Here is a 25,421-nt window from a genome sequence, read left to right on the forward strand (position 1 = left end):
TTGAAACTCAAACACAGTTTTTCACATCTCAGAAACAAACAAATGAACAAAATGCTCAAGCATTTAGAAATCAACAAGCTTCTATTCAAAATCTGGAACAAGAAGTAAGTAACCTAGCAAGGTTAATAGGTGAAAGAAAACCGGGAAGTCTACCTAGCGATACAAATGCTAACCCCCGGAATGAAACAGCTAAAGCTATTACCACAAGAAGTGGTACAACACTTAAACCACCTGAAATACCTGTAACTTCTGATGAAACTATTCCTACTCCACAAGAACCACAACCTGATCAAGATAAGGAAAAAGAACCGGTAGTTGAAAAGGTTAATAAAGATAACACAGTTAAGGATAAACCTTATGTTAAACCATACCAACCACCACTTCCTTACCCGAGTAAAATGAAGAAAGAGAAACTTGAAGCCGAGCAATCCAAATTCTTGGATATGTTTAAACAGATAAATGTAAATCTTCCTTTCATTGATGTGATTTCAGGAATGCCAAGGTATGCTAAATTCTTGAAAGATCTAATCACGAATAGAAAGAAAATGGAAGAACTCTCGGCTGTTACTATGAATGCTAATTGTTCAGCAGTGCTGTTGAATAAGATACCAGAAAAACTATCTGATCCAGGAAGTTTCACAATTCCATGTTTTCTGGGTAGTCTTAGTTCAATAGAAGCATTGGCAGACTTAGGTGCTAGTATAAATCTAATGCCGTATTCACTATACGCTAAACTAGACCTTGGAGAATTGAAACCAACCAGAATAAGCATACAACTAGCCGATAGATCAATAAAATATCCTAGAGGGATAATGGAGAACATGCTAGTTAAAGTTGGTACTTTAGTATTTCCAGTAGATTTTGTTGTTTTGGACATGGAAGAAGATTCTCAAGTTCCTCTCATATTAGGAAGACCATTCTTAAACACGGCTAAAGCAATGATAGACGTGTTCGGTAAGAAATTGACCCTAAGTATAGAGGATGAGAGTGTTACCTTTTCAGTTGATAGAGCAATGCAACAACCACAATCTGCAGATGATACATGTTATTATATTCAAACTATAGATGCACATGCAGAATTATTAGAAGAATTTCCAGAATTACAAGGAACAGGAGAATGTTCTTTAGGAGAAGGTAATGAACCAATTGATGAAGCTGAAATGTTAGCTACACTTATAGCTAATGGATATGAACCAACAACAGAAGAAATTCAAATATTAAAAGAAGAAGACAGATATCGATACAAATCATCGATAGAAGAACCTCCGAAATTAGAATTAAAGCCACTTCCAAACCATTTGGAATACGCTTATTTACATGGTGAATCTGAATTACCTGTAATAATATCGTCTTCTCTTACTGAAAATGAGAAATCACAGCTCATTTCTGTGTTGAAAGCTCATAAACCAGCCATTGCATGGAAGATTCATGATATTAAAGGAATAAGTCCTTCGTATTGCACACATAAAATCCTTATGGAAGAAGGTCATAAAACGTATGTGCAACGCCAACGAAGACTAAATCCTAATATGCAAGATGTAGTTAAGAAAGAGATTATTAAGCTGCTAGACGCAGGTTTGATATATCCAATTTCTGATAGTCCATGGGTAAGCCCAGTTCAATGCGTGCCTAAGAAGGGTGGCATGACTGTCATTACAAATGAGAAAAATGAGCTTATTCCTACTAGGACTGTAACAGGATGGCGTGTATGTATTGATTATAGAAAATTAAATGACGCCACCAGAAAAGATCACTTTCCCTTACCTTTCATTGATCAAATGTTGGAAAGATTAGCCGGAAATAGTTACTATTGTTTTCTAGATGGATTTTCCGGATATTTTCAAATTCCAATAGCACCCGAGGACCAAGAGAAAACCACATTCACGTGCCCTTATGGTACTTTTGCTTACAAACGCATGCCATTTGGACTTTGCAACGCCCCTGCAACCTTTCAAAGGTGTATGATGGCGATTTTTCACGACATGATAGAAGAATGCATGGAAGTATTCATGGATGACTTTTCAGTCTTCGGTGATACATTTAAATCATGTCTAGTTAATCTGGAACGAATGCTAATTAGATGCGAAAAATCAAATCTAGTACTTAATTGGGAAAAATGCCATTTCATGGTTAAAGAAGGCATCGTTCTTGGACATAAAATTTCAAAAGAAGGAATTGAAGTGGATAGAGCTAAAGTAGATGTAATTGCTAAACTTCCACATCCCACAAATGTTAGAGGAGTTAGGAGTTTTCTAGGGCATGCCGGTTTTTACCGACGTTTCATAAAAGATTTTTCTAAAATTGCCACTCCTATGAATAAACTCCTAGAAAAGGATGCGCCATTCATCTTTTCAGATGAATGTATCAAATCTTTTAATATTCTTAAAGAGAAACTCACTAATGCGCCGATCATGATAACACCAAATTGGAATCTACCATTTGAACTAATGTGCGATGCAAGTGATTTTGCAATGGGAGCCGTTTTAGGACAAAGGATTGAAAAACGATTTCAACCTATATATTATGCTAGTAAGACATTACAAGGAGCACAAACGAACTATACAACTACTGAAAAAGAACTCCTTGCTATTGTCTTTGCTTTTGACAAATTTCGATCATATCTCGTTCTAGCAAAAACGGTGGTCTATACCGACCATTCTGCTCTTAGATACCTATTTTCAAAACAAGATGCTAAACCAAGATTAATCCGTTGGATCTTACTCTTACAAGAGTTTGATATTGAAATCCGAGATAAAAGAGGAGCAGAAAATCTCGCCGCTGATCATCTTTCTCGTCTTGAAAATCCCGAATTAGAAGTTCTGAATGAATCGGCCATACAAGACAACTTTCCTGATGAATATCTATTGAAGATAGATTATAAAGAAATCCCATGGTTTGCAGACTATGCAAACTACTTAGTTTGTGGATTTCTTGAAAAAGGATTATCGTACCAAAGACGAAAGAAATTCTTCAGTGATATAAAACACTATTTCTGGGAAGATCCACATCTGTTTAAAAGTTGTCCCGATGGAATAATACGCCGATGTGTATTTGGAGATGAAGCTAGTAAAATTTTAAACCATTGTCACACAGGACCAACAGGAGGGCATTATGGGCCTCAACTAACAGCAAGAAAAATTTATGAAGCTGGATTCTATTGGCCTACAATTTACAAAGACGCACACCTTCTTTGCAAATCCTGTGATGCATGTCAAAGGGCCGGAAGAATAAGTCAACGTGATGAAATGCCACAAAATGTCATCCAAGTATGTGAAGTATTTGACATTTGGGGTATTGACTTTATGGGTCCATTTCCAAAATCTCATAATAATCTATATATACTCGTAGCCATTGATTATGTATCTAAATGGGCGGAAGCACAAGCTCTCCCAACTAACGATGCACGAGTTGTAGTCAACTTTTTAAAACGTCTTTTTGCAAGGTTTGGAACACCGAAAGCTTTAATAAGTGATCGGGGAACTCATTTTTGTAATAATCAACTTGAGAAAGTTCTTAAAAGATATGGAGTAACTCATAAAATCTCCACCGCATATCATCCACAAACAAGTGGACAAGTTGAAAATACAAACCGAGCTTTAAAACGTATTCTAGAGAAAACCGTAGGATCAAATCCGAAGGAATGGTCCATTAAATTGGAGGATGCACTCTGGGCTTTTAGAACAGCCTACAAAACTCCAATTGGAACCACACCTTTTAGACTTGTTTATGGAAAAGCATGTCATCTTCCAGTAGAAATTGAACACAAAGCATTTTGGGCTTTGAAGACATGTAATCTTGATTTACATGAAGCCGGACGTCTACGATTAAGTCAACTAAACGAATTAGAAGAATTAAGACATGAAGCATACGAAAATTCGTTAATCTATAAAGAAAGAACGAAGAAATGGCATGATAAAAGAATCAGAAGTTCAAAAGAATTTAAAGAAGGAGACAGAGTTCTTCTTTTCAATTCACGATTCAAGCTATTTCCTGGAAAATTGAAATCAAGATGGTCTGGACCATTCATAGTCAAAAGAGTTTTCCCATACGGAACGATAGAATTAATAAATTCAAATGGGATTGAATTTAAAGTTAATGGTCACAGAGTTAAACATTACATACATGGTCCGATGGAAGTCGACAACGAAGTTAATCACAATTTCGACACCACAGCTAACTAAGTGTGGGGAGAATCAAGTCTTTAAAGGATAATATGTATTTCTGTTAGAGTTAGATTGTCTGTTTTCGTGTAGTTCTCGAAAATGGAACACGTATGGTCTTTCCCTAGCAGACCCTAAAGAACTAGTCTTCTCCCCCCATTCTGAATTTTTATTTTTTTTAGGTTTTTACAAAATGAAGACTGCCTGTGAATTAAACCATGGTCTAATGCTACACGCTTTGATCACTAAAAGAAATAATGACATACTACCGAGTGAATTAGTATCAGTAATCAGAGAAAGAATGGACGGAGTTAGAAAAGGATCCAGATGCGAAGATAATAAGTTACAATTTGGTAAAGGAAAATCAAAATCCGCAGCGAAAAGAAGAGCACGACACCTAGAACGATGTCACAAATGCGGAAAATGGTCACATGGAGGTAAATGTTCAAATAATCAAACCTATTCAAATACCGAATTTGTTACTTTATGCAGAGACGGACCGTTCATATGTTTAGAAGAAAAGACAATGAATGCTCGAGGTTACGCCTATGCAGCCATGGAAAACCAATTAAACCGACTATCTTATGAATATAATAGATCATATAACTAAGAAATCTATTTCACAGGTATGTCTGTACAGTTTTTATTTTTATTTATTTTTAACCTTTTGATAATAAACGCTAATTTGTTCGCTAAAAAGTATTAAATTGGTATTAAATAAAATTAGGTTTGGCGACCGAAATTATTGATATCATTCAAAAATTTATTACATCACTGCGAAATTTAACGTTTATTCTTAAGGTATAAATATCTTTAATCAATCAACCCAAAATATTTCAAAAATTCGTCATGAGTTAAATTAGGTCTTTGAACCGAAATTACTTTACCGAAAAGAGGGGCGCATATTTTTGATAATATTTGACTGATTAAAGTGGGATAAAAAGACAAAAAGATTTTTAATTTTATTTTTACCATGTTTTTAAAATTAATATTTAAACCTTAAATTAATATTGTAAACTTTATAAAAACAATATATTTAAAATTGTAAATATTTAAAAAAATAATATAAGTTTGATATGAATTTATGAATTTTTAAATTAAGTTTGGTTTGAATTTTTAATTTTTAAAATATGAAATTTTAATTTTATGCATTTCAAATTTTAAGTTTGGTGTGAATTTTTAATTTTTAATTTTTAATTTTGAATTTTATATTTAAGTTGTGTGAATTTAAAAACAAAAATTTACTTTATCTCATTAAGTTAAGAATATGATTTTTAAAATTCGTCGTAAGTTGAAGACTAGGTCTTTGAACCGAAATTGCTTTACCCGAGGGAGGGACGAGAACTTTTATTATCATTATTTTTAATCTTATTGATTTAAAGTATGCCAAAAACATTGAAAAAACCCAAAAATCTTAGCTTTTAAAACAATCGCTACAAAAAGACAAATTTTAAAATTTTGTCGAAGGACGGACTAGGACATCGATCCGAAACGACCTCGTCCTAAATAACAAGGGAAACAAAATTTTAAAATTAAATACTTAATTGATTTATAAGTTAAAGATTATAAAAAAAAAAAAAAAAAAAAAAAAATACCAAACTCCGCGACTCGCGGAGTTTGCAGTGAAAAACCTCCGCGACTCGCGGAGGGACCAAAACTCAGAAAAAAAATAAAACGCAAAAACTGATCAGTTTCATTCCCCCACACACAAACACACTGCATAAACACTCGAAACTGCACCCGAAAACCACCGAAAATCACCCCCAAAAATCTCAATTTTTAACCGTTAATCACCAAATTTTTTGCTAAAATCATGTTGAGAAGGATGATATCTAAGAATTACTCAAGAAAAACGGTAAATTTCTACACCTAAACACCATTAATTCGAAATTAGGTGTTCTTGAGCTATTTTTTCCCAATTTGATTTTGATGCTTTTTAGTGTAATTAGACTTAAATTGTTTATGTATTATGCTTGTATAACCTAGATTGATGCTGTTTAACATGATTAGAAGCCTTAAACTTCAAATTTTGAATAATCTAGGGTTTGTGTTCTTGAGCAATTTGGGGCTTTTTGATATAAACAGGTTATGGCCGATTTTTGTCATGAATTGTTGCTAAATTGAGTAGTGTAACATGTCTAGGTAGTTAAATGATCCAAACTTTGAGCCTAAACATGATTTTGAGAATTAAAGTGGACTTTTTCAAGTCCAAAATTCATGAACTTGATTTTTGAAAGATAATGCCATTTGAGACTTGTTTATTTGCTAGTAATGATTATTTTGACATGTTATTTGAGTTGAATGCTTATGAACTTGGCGAAAATTTTCGTATATGCTTATTTGAAAAAGTATAGATTTGATAAAAATGTGAAAATGAGCTTAAGTTTGATATAAATTGATAATGTCATTGTAATTATTTTGATTGATGATTTTGCTGACACTAATGCATATTTGGATGCACAAAATTTGTGTTTGATGTGTTTTGCAGAATGAAAGGGGTGAATCTTCATCCCAAGCCCGCCATGCTCCTGCTGAGAATTTGGAACAACAGGAGGTAGATAACTACTACAAGCAGGATGTACCTCATCCAGTCATGACCTTTTCCGATATGCATTTGGAAGAGTTGCACCCGAACCTGAGATTTGACAGACTTTGGATAGATTATCCAAAATATCAACGGGGTTTGCATACTCTTCATTCCAAGGTTGTTGAGGTACCGAGGGTCATAGAATGGGGACCCTTGGAAGCTGTAGAATTGGCCGGGCCAATTAGGGAATTACTTGTACAGAGGTATGGTAATTCTTCTTTTAATGACTGGATATGTTTATTCACCATACGCAGACCTGTATATAAAGTATGGTGTGAAGAGTTGTTATGTAGTATAGAGTTGAATGATCGGGTAGCTAGTTTAACCGATCGTTCTTTTATTAGATTTTTGTTAGGCGGTTCGATGCGCCACATGTCTTTACTAGACATGGCTCAGGCTTTACGTATATATACGCCTGAGGAGTTAGCGTCTGCCGATTGTAGAGGATTGATACTAAACGGTAGAAAAATAGATGAGAATTTTGATACACACGGTGTGTGGAGTCAAATGACAAGCCATCACCGTTTCAAAGGGGGAAACTACTCTTATTTGGATATAGATAGAGCCGAATTAAGAGTGATACATAGGTTTTTAGCTAATTCGATTACACAAAGGGGTAAGAACAAAGAAAAAGTAAATGAACAGGATTTGTTTTACCATATGTGTATTCGAGACCCACACAGCGCTGTAAGTATACCATATTGTGTGGGTTATTATTTATCAGCTATGGTTCGGGGGATGCGTCCACATAGCATAATAGGAGGTGGTATTTTTATTACTTTGATTGGTGAATATCTCGGTGTGGATATAAGTCGGGGGGGATTATTAGTAGAAGAGCCGGAACCCCACGACACTATAGGTTTAAATGTATACCATGGTGCGAAAGTTTTGAAGCGGCGAAATAACGCCGCAGTACGATACAATGGTAGACATCCACAGGTAGAGAGAAACCAGCAGCAAGGTAATGTAGGAGGGGGGAATGAGATGCAAGAAATGCATAGGTTTATAGCTTCTCAGGAATACGAAAATGCTAGACAGAGAGCATTTGAAGATTGGCAAGTTCATCAGAACCAGATCATAGCGCATTGCCAACATATAGGTAGAAACTATATTCCTACACCGAAACCCGTCTTCCCTCCTTGGTCGATAGAGATGCAGCCACCATATCCTACGTATGACCCTGCCGAAGCATTCTATAGCACTTATGGTTATGCGTGGAACACCCCTATTGGTACCAATATCATCCTTAGTTTACTTATTTTTTTTTTTTTTTTATTTTGTAATTTGTAATTATTGATATGTTTAATACATTTGTTAATATTGTAATCATTTTTATAATTATCTAACTTTTATTCTTAGATTTTAATAATTTTTGAATGTGGGGTAATAAACCAAACTTCAAAAATATGTATATATGTTTGCAGTTTATCTTATGTACACAACAGGGTAAAACAACGCATTTTCAAAGACTGGCATTAAGTTCAGCAAAAGCAACTAATTTTGACGACAAGATGCAAAATATATGTGAAATAACAACAAGACGGAATGAACAAATGATGTGCACCATTTATCATTCAGCAAACAAACGCCAATATATTTGGAAACTTTGGTAAAAATTTAATCATTTTCACACAAATCACCCTCAATAATTTAAATTGTTACTGATTTCTTGCAAATGAGGGCATTGCAAGATCTTAAGTGTGGGAAGGGGTTAAATTCTTTCGGATTTTAAAAATTTTTACTTTATACACTTGGTTACCATTAAAAATACTAGTAAAGCAGTAGTTGTATTAGAATCTAGTGCTCTCTGATAAAAAAGAACAGCCCTAGTCTTATATACTGACTACCCAATTCTAGTAAAATTTTTCAATTAAATGAATTCAAATCATGTTTATACATATTTATGAACGATAAAACTAGGTTTTAACACCGAAATTATTGTTACCTCGGAAAGGACATAAATTGAGAAACAAACTAAAATGTTAAAATTCATTTAAAATGGAATAGAGGACGATAAAAAGAAAAATAAAAAGCCAAGTGTGGGAAAATTTACCAAGTTATTTTAAACATATGCCACATATATTTGTAACAAATAACTGAAAATACTTTTGCTTTGGACTAAACTAAACTGTTTTACCCAATGAAAGAAAAGAAGAGATGGATCTACACGATGAATCAATTCCATCGTTAAAAGGAAGTAAAGTCTTCCGAAAAAGACACGCGCTTCTTGATTTAGGTCATGAAGTTGTCGTCCAGACCAGCTGTAGGTTGACGAAAAATCTAGAAAAGTCATCACTAAAATCAGCAGGAAATCCACGGACCTCAGCATTAAACAGGTTCGCCAAGTGGTCAGATTTATCCTAACCATGAGAAGGATTTATCTCGTACAATGGGGGGGCACCATGCAAATTAGCTGGATAAGACTAATGAATCAGATCCCCAGAAAGGATAATCTCCTTAAAGATTAAAAATCAGCTTTTAAGACTGATATTACTCAATCCTAGAGATTGACCTTAAAGATTGAGAATTCAAACTCATGGAATTCAATGATATCTAAACTCGAGCTTGAACGAGAAAATATTTTGATCAAAAATACAAACCGATTTGTTTTCTGAAAACCCATTTTCAATACGTTCATTACCATTGAACGTAAAATCCTAGGAATTCACCTGGAATTCATTAGGTCACCTGAACTAAATCGGGTGTCAACCGTAAGAACGGTGGTTGCATAGCATGGTCAAAGACAGGACCTTGTGCCAGACCGAAAAAAATTATAAGGGTGAGCTTTACTATTGCTCCTACCAAGGATAGTAATTGCGTCCGACACGTTATAGACCATAATCAAAAGCATGTCACGGGACATTGCCTTAACAGTTGCTTGTTCAACGCTTTCCTTTACAACCGGACGGTAGTTTGCCGAAAGGTAATATACGGAACAAGTAAACTGGACGTGTTGCTTTCCAAATACAAGGTTAGCAAGTGGGTGACACAAAACCGCAAGTTTTGAGCTAAAATTTTCAAATCTGACCCACCAAACCCACAAAAATATTTTGCAAACACCGGTAAAGGGTTATTCCGGAAAACTTATCTAGGGTAAAAACTAGATTTAATTTTCAAAAGATCAAATGTTTTCATAAAGATCCAATTTCCTTAATGGATCTAAATTTTTATAGTCATGTGGGACTGTAAACCATATCGTTACTACCATTGTTTATACCGCCATATAGAAATCACTGATGTACAAAGTGTGAAGAATAAAGAAGTGATTCTAGTATTTCAAGACAATATTGCTTGAGGACAAGCAACGCTCAAGTGTGGGAATATTTGATAATGCTAAAAACGAACATATATTTCATAGCATTATTCCTCAAGAAAGACAAGCTTTTAGTTGCAATTGTTCTATTTACAAGTGATATTCGTTTAAATAATAAAAGGTGAAGACAGAAGACAGATTCGACGATTTGAAGACGCAAACGACCAAAAAGCTCAAAAGAACAAAAGACAATCAAAAAGGTTCCAATTATTGATAAGAAACGTCTCGAAATCACAAGAGTACAAGATTCAAAACGCAAAGTACAAGATATTAAATTGTACGCGAGGACGTTCGAAAATCCGGAACCGGGACCAGAGTCAACTCTTAACGCTCGACGCAACGGACTAAAAATTACAAGTTAACTATGTATATAAATATAATATAATATATAATTAATTATATTAATTATATATATATTATATATATATATTAAAAACCGTCGGCAGCAAGAAACTCCAAGGGTGTGAGCTGTAAATACATCTCCGCGACTCGCGGAGTTTTAAGGGCATTTTGCCGCGAGTCGCGGAGCCCCAATTTTCAACTCTGGCTATAAAGCCAACCGAATTCTGATCTTATTTCAAAATCTTTTTTCTCCTCATTCATACGATATATATATATATTTATAATTTATATTTTAATTTTAATTATAATTCTAATAATAAGGGTATGTTAGCGAATGTTGTAAGGGTGTAAGTCGAAATTCTGTCCGTGTAACGCTACGCTATTTTTAATCATTGTAAGTTATGTTCAACCTTTTTATATTAATGTCTCGTAGCTAAGTTATTATTATGCTTATTTAAAACGAAGTAATCATGATGTTGGGCTAATTACTAAAATTGGGTAATTGAGCTTTGTACCATAATTGGGGTTTGGACAAAAGAACGACACTTGTGGAAATTAGACTATGGGCTATTAATGGGCTTTATATTTGTTTAACTAAATGAAAGTTTGTTAATGTTAATATAAAGATTTACAATTGGGCGTCCCTATAAACTACCATATACACTCAATCGGACACGATGGGCGGGGTATTTATATGTACGAATAATCGTTCATTTAACCGGACACGGGAATGGATTAATAGCCACTAGAATAATTAAAACAGGGGTGAAATTACATTCAAGGGTAATTGGTGTAATTGTTAACAAAGTGGTAAAACCTTGGTTTACACGCAGTCGATAACCTGGTGTATTCATTAAACAAAGTATTAAAACCTTGTTACAATTCGAATCCTCAATTAGTTGGAATATTTAACTTCGGGTATAATAATAATTTGACAAGGACACTTGCAATTTATATTTATGACTGATGGACTGTTATGGACAAAAACCAGACGGACATATTAAATAATCCAGGACAAAGGACAATTAACCCATGGGCATAAAACTAAAATCAACACGTCAAACATCATGATTACGGAAGTTTAAATAAGCATAATTCTTTTATTTCATATTTAATTTCCTTTATTTTATATTTAATTGCACTTCTAATTATCGCACTTTTATTTATTGTTATTTAATCGCACTTTTAATTATCGTACTTTTTAATTATCGCAATTTTATTATTCGCAATTTCATTATCGTTATTTACTTTACGCTTTAATTTAAGTCTTGTATTTATTTTATATTTTACATTAGGTTTTAACTGCGACTAAAGTTTTAAAATCGACAAACCGGTCATTAAACGGTAAAAACCCCCCTTTATAATAATAATATTACTTATATATATATTTGTATTTTTATAAAAGTAAACTAATATAGCGTTGAGCTTTGTTTAAAGATTTCCCTGTGGAACGAACCGGACTTACTAAAAACTACACTACTGTACGATTAGGTACACTGCCTATAAGTGTTGTAGCAAGGTTTAAGTATATCCATTCTATAAATAAATAAATATCTTGTGTAAAATTGTATCGTATTTAATACTTTTTCCTAGTAAAATATAAACTATTTTATATACACCTCGCATAACATCACCTATATCTCACCAACTTTATGTTGACGTTTTAAAGCATGTTATTCTCAGGTACGAATTAAGTCTTCCGCTGTGCATTTGCTCATGTTAAGGACAATACTTGGAGTCGATCATCGCAATGGATCCAAATGTTGATGACTTCATCCGGATGGATTAGGACGGGTCCTTTCACGTCACAATAAATCACAAAATCATCATTCCCTTCAGGCAATGACAATATAGGTGCCGTAGTTAGCTTTTTCTTCAATAACTGGAACGCTTTCTCTTGTTCATCCATCCATTCAAATTTCTTCCCTTTATGCGTTAATGCAGTCAAGGGTTTTGCTATTCTGGAAAAGTCTTGGATGAACCTTCTGTAGTAACCAGCTAGTCCTAAAAACTGGCGTATATGTTTCGGAGTTTTCGGGGTTTCCCACTTTTCAACAGTTTCTATCTTTGCCGGATCCACCTTAATACCTTCTTTGTTCACTATGTGACCGAGGAATTGAACTTCTTCCAACCAAAATGCACACTTTGAAAACTTAGCGTACAGTTCTTCCTTCCTCAATACTTCTAACACCTTTCTCAAATGTTCACCGTGTTCTTGGTCATTCTTTGGGTAAATAAGTATGTCATCAATGAAAACAATGACAAACTTGTCAAGGTATGGTCCACACACTCGATTCATAAGGTCCATGAACACAGCTGGTGCATTAGTTAAACCAAACAGCATGACCATAAACTCGTAATGACTGTAACGTGTTCTGAAAGCAGTCTTTGGAATATCATCTTCTTTCACCCACATTTGATGATACCCGGAACGTAAGTCAATCTTTGAATAAACAGACGAGCCTTGTAGTTGATCAAATAAGTCGTCGATTCTCGGTAGTGGGTAGCGGTTCTTAATGGTAAGTTTGTTCAACTCTCGGTAGTCGATACACAACCTGAATGTACCATATTTCTTCTTGACAAACAAAACAGGAGCTCCCCACGGTGATGTGCTTGGTCGAATGAAATCACGCTCTAAAATTTCTTGTAATTGGCTTTGCAGTTCTTTCATCTCGCTGGGTGTGAGTCTGTAAGGAGCACGAGCTATTGGTGCAGCTCCTGGTACAAGATCTATTTGAAATTCAACGGATCGATGTGGGGGTAATCCCGGTAATTCTTTCGGAAATACGTCGGGAAATTCTTTTGCGACGGGAACATCATTGATGCTCTTTTCTTCAGTTTGTACTTTCTCGACGTGTGCTAGAATAGCATAGCAACCTTTTCTTATTAGTTTTTGTGCCTTCAGGTTAATAATAAGATTTAACTTTGCGTTGCTCTTTTCTCCGTACACCATTAAGGGTTTTCCTTTTTCTCGTATAATGCGAATTGCATTTTTGTAACAAACGATCTCTGCTTTCACTTCTCTCAACCAGCCCATACCGATTATCACATCAAAACTCCCTAACTCTACTGGTATCAAGTCAATCTTAAATGTTTCGCTAACCAGTTTAATTTCTCGATTCCGACATATATTATCTGCTGAAATTAATTTACCATTTGCTAATTCGAGTAAAAATTTACTATCCAACGGCGTCAATGGACAACTTAATTTAGTACAAAAATCTCTACTCATATAGCTTCTATCCGCACCCGAATCAAATAAAACGTAAGCAGATTTATTTTCAATAAGAAACGTACCCGTAACAAGCTCTGGGTCTTCCTGTGCCTCTGCCGCATTAATATTGAAAACTCTTCCGCGGCCTTGTCCATTCGTGTTCTCCTGGTTCGGGCAATTTCTAATAATGTGGCCCGGTTTTCCACATTTATAACAAACTACATTGGCATAACTTGCTCTGACACTACTTGCTCTGCCATTACTCGTTCCGACACCATTTGTTCCTTTCGTTCTGTTAACCCCTGGTCCGTAGACCTCACACTTCACCGCGCTATGACCATTTCTTTTACACTTGTTGCAAAATTTGGTGCAGAACCCCGAGTGATACTTTTCACACCTTTGGCATAGCTACTTCTGATTGTTGTTGTTGTTGCGGTTGTTATTGTTGTTGGGATGATTGTTGTAGTTGCTGTTGTTGTTGTTGTTGTTGGGCCATTTGTTGTAGTTGCGATTGATGTTGCGATTGTTGGGATAATTGTTGCGATTATTATTGTAATTGCTGTTGTTGTTGTATTGGTGATTCTTATCACCATTTTCCTCCCACTTTCTTTTGACTTGCTTCACATTGGCCTCTTCAGCCGTCTGTTCTTTAATTCTTTCCTCAATCTGGTTCACTAGTTTGTGAGCCATTCTACATGCCTGTTGTATGGAGGCGGGCTCGTGTGAACTTATATCTTCTTGGATTCTTTCCGGTAATCCTTTCACAAACGCGTCGATCTTCTCTTCCTCATCTTCGAATGCTCCCGGACACAATAGGCACAATTCTGTGAATCGTCTTTCGTACGTGGTAATATCAAATCCTTGGGTTCGTAACCCTCTAAGTTCTGTCTTGAGCTTATTGACCTCGGTTCTGGGACGGTACTTCTCGTTCATCAAGTGCTTAAATGCTGACCACGGTAGTGCGTACGCATCGTCTTGTCCCACTTGCTCTAGATAGGTATTCCACCATGTTAACGCAGAACCTATGAAGGTATGCGTAGCGTACTTCACTTTGTCCTCTTCAGTACACTTACTTATGGCAAAAACCGATTCGACCTTCTCGGTCCACCGTTTCAATCCGATCGGTCCTTCGGTTCCATCAAATTCCAAAGGTTTGCAGGCAGTGAATTCTTTGTAGGTGCATCCTACACGATTTCCTGTACTGCTAGATCCAAGGTTATTGTTGGTATGTAGCGCATCCTGTACTGCGGCTATGTTTGAAGCTAGAAAAGTACGGAATTCCTCTTCATTCATATTCACGGTGTGTCGAGTAGTCGGTGCCATTTCCTTCAAAATAGTCAAATGGAACAAGTTAATCATACAGAATATTAAGAGTAGTTAATAGTATTTCGTAGCATAATATGAACTCATTTATAAAAGCTTTTTCTTCATATTAGCATTTTATAAGTTTAAATTCGGGTAGTACCTACCGGTTAAGTTCATACTTAGTAGCTAATATACAATTCAACTACTGCAATTATATATGAAAAACTGATTATAATAATATTTCGCGTTCAAACTTTTACACAATATTTTACAAATTTACAATACCGCTTATTTTACATATAGCATGAAATATAGCACACAATAAATTTGATACAAGATGGTTGTGAAGATAATTCTAGCTAGTACACAAGTCGTTCAGCAAAGGCAATAAAGACACGTAATTCATACGTCCAGAAACAAGTCATGCATTCTGGTTTTACTAGGATTACTTCCCATCCTTGGTCTTGTGGAACATAACCGTTATGGCCGTTGATAAGACAGCGTGTTGTAACGTCGTCAAAGGGACGAGGGTTACGTAATGTCCAACAGTCCCGTAATAATCTAAAAACCTCATTTCTTACCCCAATTATTGACTCCGTCACTTGTGGGAACGTTTTGTTTAATAGTTGTAGCCCGATGTTCTTGTTCTCACTTTGGTGAGAAGCGAACATTACTAATCCGTAAGCATAACATGCTTCTTTATGTTGCATGTTAGCCGCTTTTTTCTAAATCACGAAGTCCAATATTCGGATATATTGAGTCAAAATAATTTCTTAACCCATTGCGTAAAATAGCATTTGGGTTCCCCGCAATATATGCGTCAAAGTAAACACATCGTAACTTATGGATTTCCCAATGTGATATCCCCCATCTTTCGAACGAAAGCCTTTTATAAACCAAGGCATTCTTGGAACGTTCTTCGAATGTCTTACAAACTGATCTCGCCTTAAATAGTTGTGCCGAAGAATTCTGACCGACTCTAGACAAGATTTCATCAATCATGTCTTCGGGTAGGTCTCTTAAAATATTGGGTTGTCTATCCATTTTGTGTTTTTATACTGTAAAATAGACAAGAGTTAGATTCATAAAAAAAATACTTATTAATACAAGCAATTTTTACATATATCATAAAGCATAAGCACACTATATTACATATATTACACCACACGAATACAACTATCTTATTCCGACTCGCTTGTTTCTTCTTCTTCGGTTTTGGTTCGTTTTGCCAAGTTTCTAGGGATATATGATGTTCCCCTAATACGAGCCGTCGTTTTCCACATTGGTTTAGAAAAACCTGGTGGTTTAGAGGTTCCCGGGTCATTGTTACAACTTAAGGACTTCGGGGGTTGACGATACATATAAAGTTCATCGGGGTTGGAATTAGATTTCTCTATTTTTATGCCCTTTCCCTTATTATTTTATTTTGCCTTTTTAAATTCAGTTGGGGTAATTTCTATAACATCATCGGAATTCTCGTCGGAATCCGATTCATCGGAGAATTGGTAATCCTCCCAATATTTTGCTTCCTTGGCGGAAACACCATTGACCATAATTAACCTTGGTCGGTTGGTTGAGGATTTTCTTTTACTTAACCGTTTTATTATTTCCCCCACCGGTTCTATTTCTTCATCCGGTTCCGATTCTTCTTCCGGTTCCGACTCTTCTTCCGGTTCCGACTCTTCTTCCGGTTCCTCTTCGGAAACTTGTGAATCAGTCCACGAATCATTTCAATTTACATTTGACTCTTCGTTATTATTAGGTGAGTCAATGGGACTTGTTCTAGAGGTAGACATCTATCACATAATATCAAACGCGTTAAGAGATTAATATATCACATAATATTCACATGTTAAAAATATATAGTTTCCAACAAAATTTGTTAAGCAATCATTTTTCAAGTAAACACGGTCGAAGTCCAGACTCACTAATGCATCCTAACAAACTCGATAAGATACACTAATGTAAAATTCTGGTTCTCTAAGACCAACGCTCGGATACCAACTGAAATGTCCCGTTCTTATTGATTAAAAACGTTCCATATTAATTGATTTCGTCGCGAGGTTTTGACCTCTATATGAGACGTTTTTCAAAGACTGCATTCATTTTAAAACAAACCATAACCTTTATTTCATCAATAAATGTTTAAAAAGCTTTACGTAGATTATCAAATAATGATAATCTAAAATATCCTGTTTACACACGACCATTACATAATGGTTTACAATACAAATATGTTACAACAAAATAAGTTTCTTGAATGCAGTTTTTACACAATATCATACAAGCATGGACTCCAAATCTCGTCCTTATTTAAGTATGCGACAGCGGAAGCTCTTAATAATCACCTGAGAATAAACATGCTTAAAACGTCAACAAAAATGTTGGTGAGTTATAGGTTTAACCTATATATATCAAATCATAATAATAGACCACAAGATTTCATATTTCAATACACATCCCATACATAGAGATAAAAATCATTCAAATGGTGAACACCTGGTAACCGACATTAACAAGATGCATATATAAGAATATCCCCATCATTCCGGGACACCCTTCGGATATGATATAAATTTCGAAGTACTAAAGCATCCGGTACTTTGGATGGGGTTTGTTAGGCCCAATAGATCTATCTTTAGGATTCGCGTCAATTAGGGTGTCTGTTCCCTAATTCTTAGATTACCAGACTTAATAAAAAGGGGCATATTCAATTTCGATAATTCAACCATAGAATGTAGTTTCACGTACTTGTGTCTATTTTGTAAATCTTTTATAAAACCTGCATGTATTCTCATCCCAAAAATATTAGATTTTAAAAGTGGGACTATAACTCACTTTCACAGATTTTTACTTCGTCGGGAAGTAAGACTTGGCCACTGGTTGATTCACGAACCTATAACAATATATACATATATATCAAAGTATGTTCAAAATATATTTACAACACTTTTAATATATTTTGATGTTTTAAGTTTATTAAGTCAGCTGTCCTCGTTAGTAACCTACAACTAGTTGTCCACAGGTAGATGTACAGAAATAAATCGATAAATATTATCTTGAATCAATCCATAACCCAGTGTATACGTATCTCAGTATTGATCACAACTCAAACTATATATATTTTGGAATCAACCTCAACCCTGTATAGCTAACTCCAACATTCACATATAGAGTGTCTATGGTTGTTCCGAAATATATATAGATGTGTCGACATGATAGGTCGAAACATTGTATACGTGTCTATGGTATCTCAAGATTACATAATATACAATACAAGTTGATTAAGTTATGGTTGGAATAGATTTGTTACCAATTTTCACGTAGCTAAAATGAGAAAAATTATCCAATCTTGTTTTACCCATAACTTCTTCATTTTAAATCTGTTTTGAGTGAATCAAATTGCTATGGTTTCATATTGAACTCTATTTTATGAATCTAAACAGAAAAAGTATAGGTTTATAGTCGGAAAAATAAGTTACAAGTCGTTTTTGTAAAGGTAGTCATTTCAGTCGAAAGAACGACGTCTAGATGACCATTTTAGAAAACATACTTCCACTTTGAGTTTAACCATAATTTTTGGATATAGTTTCATGTTCATAATAAAAATCATTTTCTCAGAATAACAACTTTTAAATCAAAGTTTATCATAGTTTTTAATTAACTAACCCAAAACAGCCCGCGGTGTTACTACGACGGCGTAAATCCGGTTTTACGGTGTTTTTTCGTGTTTCCAGGTTTTAAATCATTAAGTTAGCATATCATATAGATATAGAACATGTGTTTAGTTGATTTTAAAAGTCAAGTTAGAAGGATTAACTTTTATTTGCAAACAAGTTTAGAATTAACTAAACTATGTTCTAGTGATTACAAGTTTAAACCTTCAAATAAGATAGCTTTATATGTATGAATCGAATGATGTTATGAACATCATTACTACCTAAAGTTCCTTGGATAAACCTACTGGAAATGAGAAAAATGGATCTAGCTTCAAAGGATCCTTGGATGGCTTGAAAGTTCTTGAAGTAGAATCATGACACGAAAACAATTTCAAGTAAGATTTTCACTCGAAATAAGATTGTTATAGTTATAGAAATTGAATTAAAGTTTGAATATGATTATTACCTTGTATTAGAAAGATAACCTACTGTAAGTAACAAAGGTTTCTTGATCTTGGATGATTACTTGGAATGGATTTAGAAAACTTGGAAGTAAACTTGCAATCTTGGAAGTATTCTTGATTTTATGAAACTAGAACTTTTGGAATTTATGAAGAACACTTAGAACTTGAAGATAGAACTTGAGAGAGATCAATTAGATGAAGATAATTGAAGAATGAAAGTGTTTGTAGGTGTTTTTGGTCGTTGGTGTATGGATTAGATATAAAGGATATGTAATTTTGTTTTCATGTAAATAAGTCATGAATGATTACTCATATTTTTGTAATTTTATGAGATATTTCATGCTAGTTGTCAAATGATGGTTCCCACATGTGTTAGGTGACTCACATGGGCTGCTAAGAGCTGATCATTGGAGTGTATATACCAATAGTACATACATCTAAAAGCTGTGTATTGTACGAGTACGAATACGGGTGCATACGAGTAGAATTGTTGATGAAACTGAACGAGGATGTAATTGTAAGCATTTTTGTTAAGTAAAAGTATTTTGATAAGTGTCTTGAAGTCTTTCAAAAGTGTATGAATACATATTAAAACACTACATGTATATACATTTTAACTGAGTCGTTAAGTCATCGTTAGTCGTTACATGTAAGTGTTGTTTTAAAACCTTTAGGTTAACGATCTTGTTAAGTGTTGTTAACCCAATGTTTATAATATCAAATGAGATTTTAAATTATTATATTATCATGATATTATGATGTATGAATATCTCTTAATATGATATATATACATTAAATGTCGTTACAACGATAATCGTTACATATATGTCTCGTTTCAAAATTATTAAGTTAGTAGTCTTGTTTTTACATATGTAGTTCATTGTTAATATACTTAATGATATGTTTACTTATCATAATATCATGTTAACTATATATATATATATATATATATATATATATATATATATATATATATATATATATATATATATATATATATCCATATATATGTCATCATATAGTTTTTATAAGTTTTAACGTTCGTGAATCACCGGTCAACTTGGGTGGTCAATTGTCTATATGAAACGTATTTCAATTAATCAAGTCTTAACAAGTTTGATTGCTTAACATGTTGGAAACACTTAATCATGTAAATAAAAATTTCATTTAATATATATATAAACATGGAAAAGTTCGGGTCACTACACATTGGCCCCAACGCAGCGAGTAAACCACCGGGTAAACCGCAAGCCGACCCTCACGGTTACCAGGTAAAGCAACCTCAGGTGAGCTCCCTTTTTGAACGAGATGGCAGTGCCAAGAATCGAACCCGGGTGGCTCCCTTCACTGGAAGTGTCGATGGCCATCCAGGCTATGCCTGGATGGTTGGTTGTGTAGGGTGTTGGTGGTGGGTTGGTGGTCTTTGGTGGTGGTGGGTGGTGGTGATGTTCGGTGGTGGTTGGTGGTAGTCAGTGGTGGTGTTAGGTGGTGGTGGTGGTGGATGGTAGTGGTTGGCTGTTGTTGGTGGTGGTAGTGGCTTGTGGTGGTTGGTTGTTAGTGGTGGTGGTGGTAGTGGCTAGTGGTGGGTGGTGTTAGTGGTGTTGGTATTGGTGGTAGGTGGTGGTGGTTGTGGTGGTGGTGGTGGTGGTGGTGGTGGAGGTGGGTGTTTGGTGGTAGATGGTGTAACAAATGTTAAAGGTGTCAAGCAAATTGACCATCTTACCGCTCTTTCATTTATTTTATATCAATATTCTAGATTACTTCCCCCTTTTCTCGTTTTTTTTAATTATATATATATATATATATATATATATATATATACTAGGTAAGGAGCCCGTGCGTTGCACGTTGGATTTAATATTATTTCAAAGATAGCGTACGTATAATATTAGTAACATAACATTAAAAGATATACTATGTTTCATATATCTAATATGAATGAAACATATTTAAAAAATGATTATATTTAATGGATCTCATAATAATGTAACATAATTCAAATTTTTACAAAAAAATCACATAATACATAAATAACAGTTCATAAATATCATACAAATAAAAATTATTTAAAACATTTCTTCAATTAAGTCTATAAGTGTTGCAAGACTTCTTTGTATACAACATTTTTTTGTTGGATAGTTGTTATTCTTGTCCAAAATTAATATCTTTATTCCTTGCCGATTAGTAACCCGAGATAGTGCAACGTATAGTTGTCCATGACTAAAATATAGCGATCCTAGAAAATAGGAAAAGTATAAGAATTATTTAATAGCCCGTGGTGTTGACAAGATTTTAAAAATTATTTTGAGTTTAAGAGCTCGTGGTGTTAACAAATTTTAAAATTCATTTTGAGTTTAAGAACCCGTGGTGTTGACGAATTTTAAAAGTTTTTTTGAGTTTAAGAGCCCGTAGTGTTGGCTCCTATATTTTCTTTTCTTTTGATTTCATAAAATCTCAAATACCTTTCTTTTTTTGTTTAAATAATAATAATAATAATAATTCACATATATCAATATCAATTAATGGTTCACTGAAATTGTAGTAGAGAGAGTAACATGAAGAAATAATCAATAATTATTAACATGAAGAATACTTAATAATTATTAACTATTTAAGTATAATGTATGAATAACAAATACATAAAATAAACTATACACTATATAAATTAGATAATGACTTTTAGTGAATTTCAATAATCACAAGCTACTTAATAAATCTCGAGTATATTAAATTAATTCTTCGCAGTAGCTAACAGTATTATCAAATAATGGGGTTTTTGTCCCCGCAGCTTTGGCTCAGTGGACATGTGGTGGTGCCTAGCACCCCCGCCAGGCTAGAGGTCTCAGGTTCGAGCCTCGTCACCTACAAAGGATATTATTTGAAAGAAATTCCTTGAGGGTGGCCCAAAGGAAAGGTTTTACTGACCCGCACCGGGACTAAGGTCCGGCCCGCCTGCCCCGTATGGGATGGTTTAAGGGTCGGATCCCCTGAGTGTGGTTCGGGTTTCCTGCCCGAACGCGCGTGTGTGTGCAAATGATGACTAGGCTTCGGTCCGCACTGATGCAAGCTTGCCGTTCAGAAAAAAAAAAAAATGGGGTTTTTAAGTGTTTGGTGAATTAGATTATTTGATAAATTAAAAGGTAAAATTATCAAAAGAGACATTCTTATAAAATCACAAAATATTCAAACATACTATGTAATAGTTATTTCTTTTATCAATTTGTTATAAAGTTTTTATCGATATCATATCAATATCAATTATCAAATATAATACACTTTAAAAAACAGCATAGACTGTGCAAAGAAATAAACTATGCAGAACATGTTAACGTAAATTTTATTGCACAATCTATATGATATACATGAATGAATTTCAAATATTAATAAAGACCTAAAAAGAATATTGGTAAAATGAATATAATACATACATATATGATATACTCCGCACAAAAGAACTCGTTGTCAAAGAAATCAGTATATGAAATGGAAGGGTCAGTCTGTAATTTCAACATGATCGTAGATATATGAAGATCACGTTTAACCAGATATGGCCTACTTGTTTTCTAAAACATACTACTCAGTAAGTATTTGTATTTTACTTCATTATTCATTATATTCATTATTATACATCATAAATTAAGAATCACATTACATGTGTAGTCGACGTAAAAATATGACAAAATTACAAAAGTGAAGTACGCTCAAATGCTCAATTTTGCGACAAATAGTTTCTCATAATCAATTTTTTTTTATCCAATGTACTATACAGTAGGCCAATAGTAACCATGTACAGCAGTTGCACGTAGAGCCACAAATATACTTCGTAATAATCTAACTTCTATAAGGGTGTGATGGTAAATTGATAGGTTGGACTTTGCTTTTAGAAACCACGTTTTCTTCACACTAAGTCTGTAACAATTATTTAAAAGCCCACAACTCATATCTTGTAGGTGTGAGAATGGCAGCTTAAGTTACTTTACGAACTTTGCTCTTCAAACTTCCCACAACTCATAATAAAAATTCGTTGTCTTTTAACAAACCAAAATCCCTGTTCGCTAAACGTAATAGCATGCTACAATTTTGGCCGGAACGCAGCAATTTGAATTTCTCTGAATCATTTTATAAAATGTTTGTAAAAGTAAATTAGTTGATGAATTAATTAATGGGTATAGATAGAAGTGAAAAACTAAAGTGGGAATCATAATATAAGACGACGACAACAACAACAACAAAACCCAATACTGCATAAGTGGTGTATAGGGGAGGTGAGATGTAGGCAATTCTTCCCTATCCGGGAATAAAGACAAGTCATTTCTCCACCCAGAGTGAAAACACTAAAGTATAGAAAGTCATCCCTCTCTCTTTCGACGGATAGAGAGATTGCTTCCGAATGAACCTCCAGCCAATAAGTAGGAAAAAAGTTTTTAAAAAAATAAAGTTAAATTAAAAATAAATTTGAGACGCTATGAAAATGGTAAAATCAAATTTTCATGGGTTTTAAATCCTGCCTGAAATTTGATTTAGACTCTTAGAGTCAGTTAAGTCGCCAATAAATCGACACTAGCTGTCGACTCAATAACTAAGCCTTAATGGGAATCATAATATAAGAGTACACCAAATATTACACAATGTACAAATAATAGTTTTCTTCCCCACCACTCCAACTCAATTTGCAAGTTTGAACCCTTTTCTCCATGACAAACAAAAACTATAATCTCAAATTGCTTATAAAGATCTACTCCTTAATAAACTGGACAGACATTAATCATCTAATAGCTTAAAAAGTCAATTTTACAAACCGTAAAATTTCGAAGTTGCATATACAAAAATACCGAGATGCGGTGACAGGATAATTCCAGGTCAGCTTCTGATATCCTTGGCAGCGGCTCAATCGATGTAATCTCGGAAACCCTTACCTACGATTTAAAATAACAAACCGTATTTATCATCACCCAAAGTTTGATGAAAATAAGCATCAATAACTATGACTAAAAATAATAAACAGTTAACAGTTACCATTGTTAGTTCAAGTAAGTCATGGTACTATAAATAAAAATGATGATGATAAGCAGAAAATTATCACTCGTTGAAAGGCTTGAACCAGAAGAAGTAATATGTGGAAAAAGATATGAGTGTGAGAAGTGCATAGCACAAAGACCAATCAGATGGCAAGTTAAAATACAACAGCCAATAGAATTTGAGAAATCACTCTTGCAAATGGCTTTTTAGATAATAAATTCATACCTTTCACTTGTTCTTCCTCCTCAATACGTAGCTCCATTTTCTTTCACTTCGATTCGTCAAATAAGCATTTAAATCCTCATCTGGCAACGTAGTACAATTAAAAAAATAATATTAATATCTCAAGTGCATAAATTTACATTCTTGAAAATTAAAAAAAATCCAAATCAGTGTAAAACGTGATTACAATCAAACCCGATAATCAAATCCGCGATATTCTCGAAGTTCGGTTGTTTTTCATGTTTAAATACCTGAAAATTAAAAACAGTAAATCAGGGTAAAAAATATGAGGAAGAGAAAAAGAGAGATCGAGCAGTTTTTTTAAGTTTGTAGATCTAAACTTTTAATTTTCACATATTTACTGAGAGATAATTAGGATTGTTTGATTTCAAATTTCAAAATTTAAAAACCTATTTTTAAATAAAAAGATATTAAAAAGATCGTTGGTAAATGTGTTATGTTTAAAAGATGCTCTTTATCACATGGCGAGTCATAAAAAGTAAGTATTTTTACTTTTCCCGTGCACTTGGACAATTTAAATAATTAAATAAAAGGGAACTAAAATTTGAAATTTCAAACTGATCAGATTTTTTAATGCCACATGGAATGGTGAGGTGGTGTATGTATTGTATGTATAGGTTTGGTGTGAGGTAAAAAAAATAGCAACAAATAGTGTATATGTATAGGTTTTTTGTGAGATAAATCTCTCTCCTATGTGGACCGTAAATGAAGGGCTGAATGACATTTGGACAAAAGCTTACCGATTTATATGTATACATAGATATATATGAGAAGGATCCAGTGCTAATCTCATAATTTGGAATAAGGGGATAAGTGATTTTGTGATTTTATATATTTAGTTCTACAGCTGTGATTTTAAATATAAAAATTGTTGTTATCAATTTTCATTGTGTAGATTCAGAAAAACAAAATAAACTTTTTATACATCTGATGTATGTTTTCCTTCTGTTCATACATCATATGCATAATAACCAAAAAAATAAAAAATTGACAAATGATTAATGAAAAACACTAATTAGCTTTTAGTAATTAGGGTATAGAAATTAGGGTTTCGAAATTAAGGTTTAGATTTAGGGTTTAAATTGCGTTTTTAACACGAATAGTTTAGAGTTTTG

The 25,421-nt window shown here is 34.0% G+C and overlaps 1 long non-coding RNA gene across 1 annotated transcript; it reads right to left on the reverse strand.

Annotated features, from left to right (window-relative positions):
- Positions 1-23,701: 23,701 nt before the first annotated feature.
- Positions 23,702-24,590, reverse strand: LOC139897543 (uncharacterized). Its single transcript, XR_011776648.1, has 3 exons — positions 24,473-24,590; positions 24,061-24,368; positions 23,702-23,960 (listed from the first exon to the last, which is right to left on the reverse strand). It is a non-coding gene; the product is annotated as an uncharacterized lncRNA (long non-coding RNA).
- Between the last annotated feature and the right edge of the window lie 831 nt (positions 24,591-25,421).

This window comes from Rutidosis leptorrhynchoides, chromosome 3 (genome assembly GCF_046630445.1).
Source record: "Rutidosis leptorrhynchoides isolate AG116_Rl617_1_P2 chromosome 3, CSIRO_AGI_Rlap_v1, whole genome shotgun sequence".
Lineage (NCBI taxonomy): Eukaryota > Viridiplantae > Streptophyta > Magnoliopsida > Asterales > Asteraceae > Rutidosis > Rutidosis leptorrhynchoides.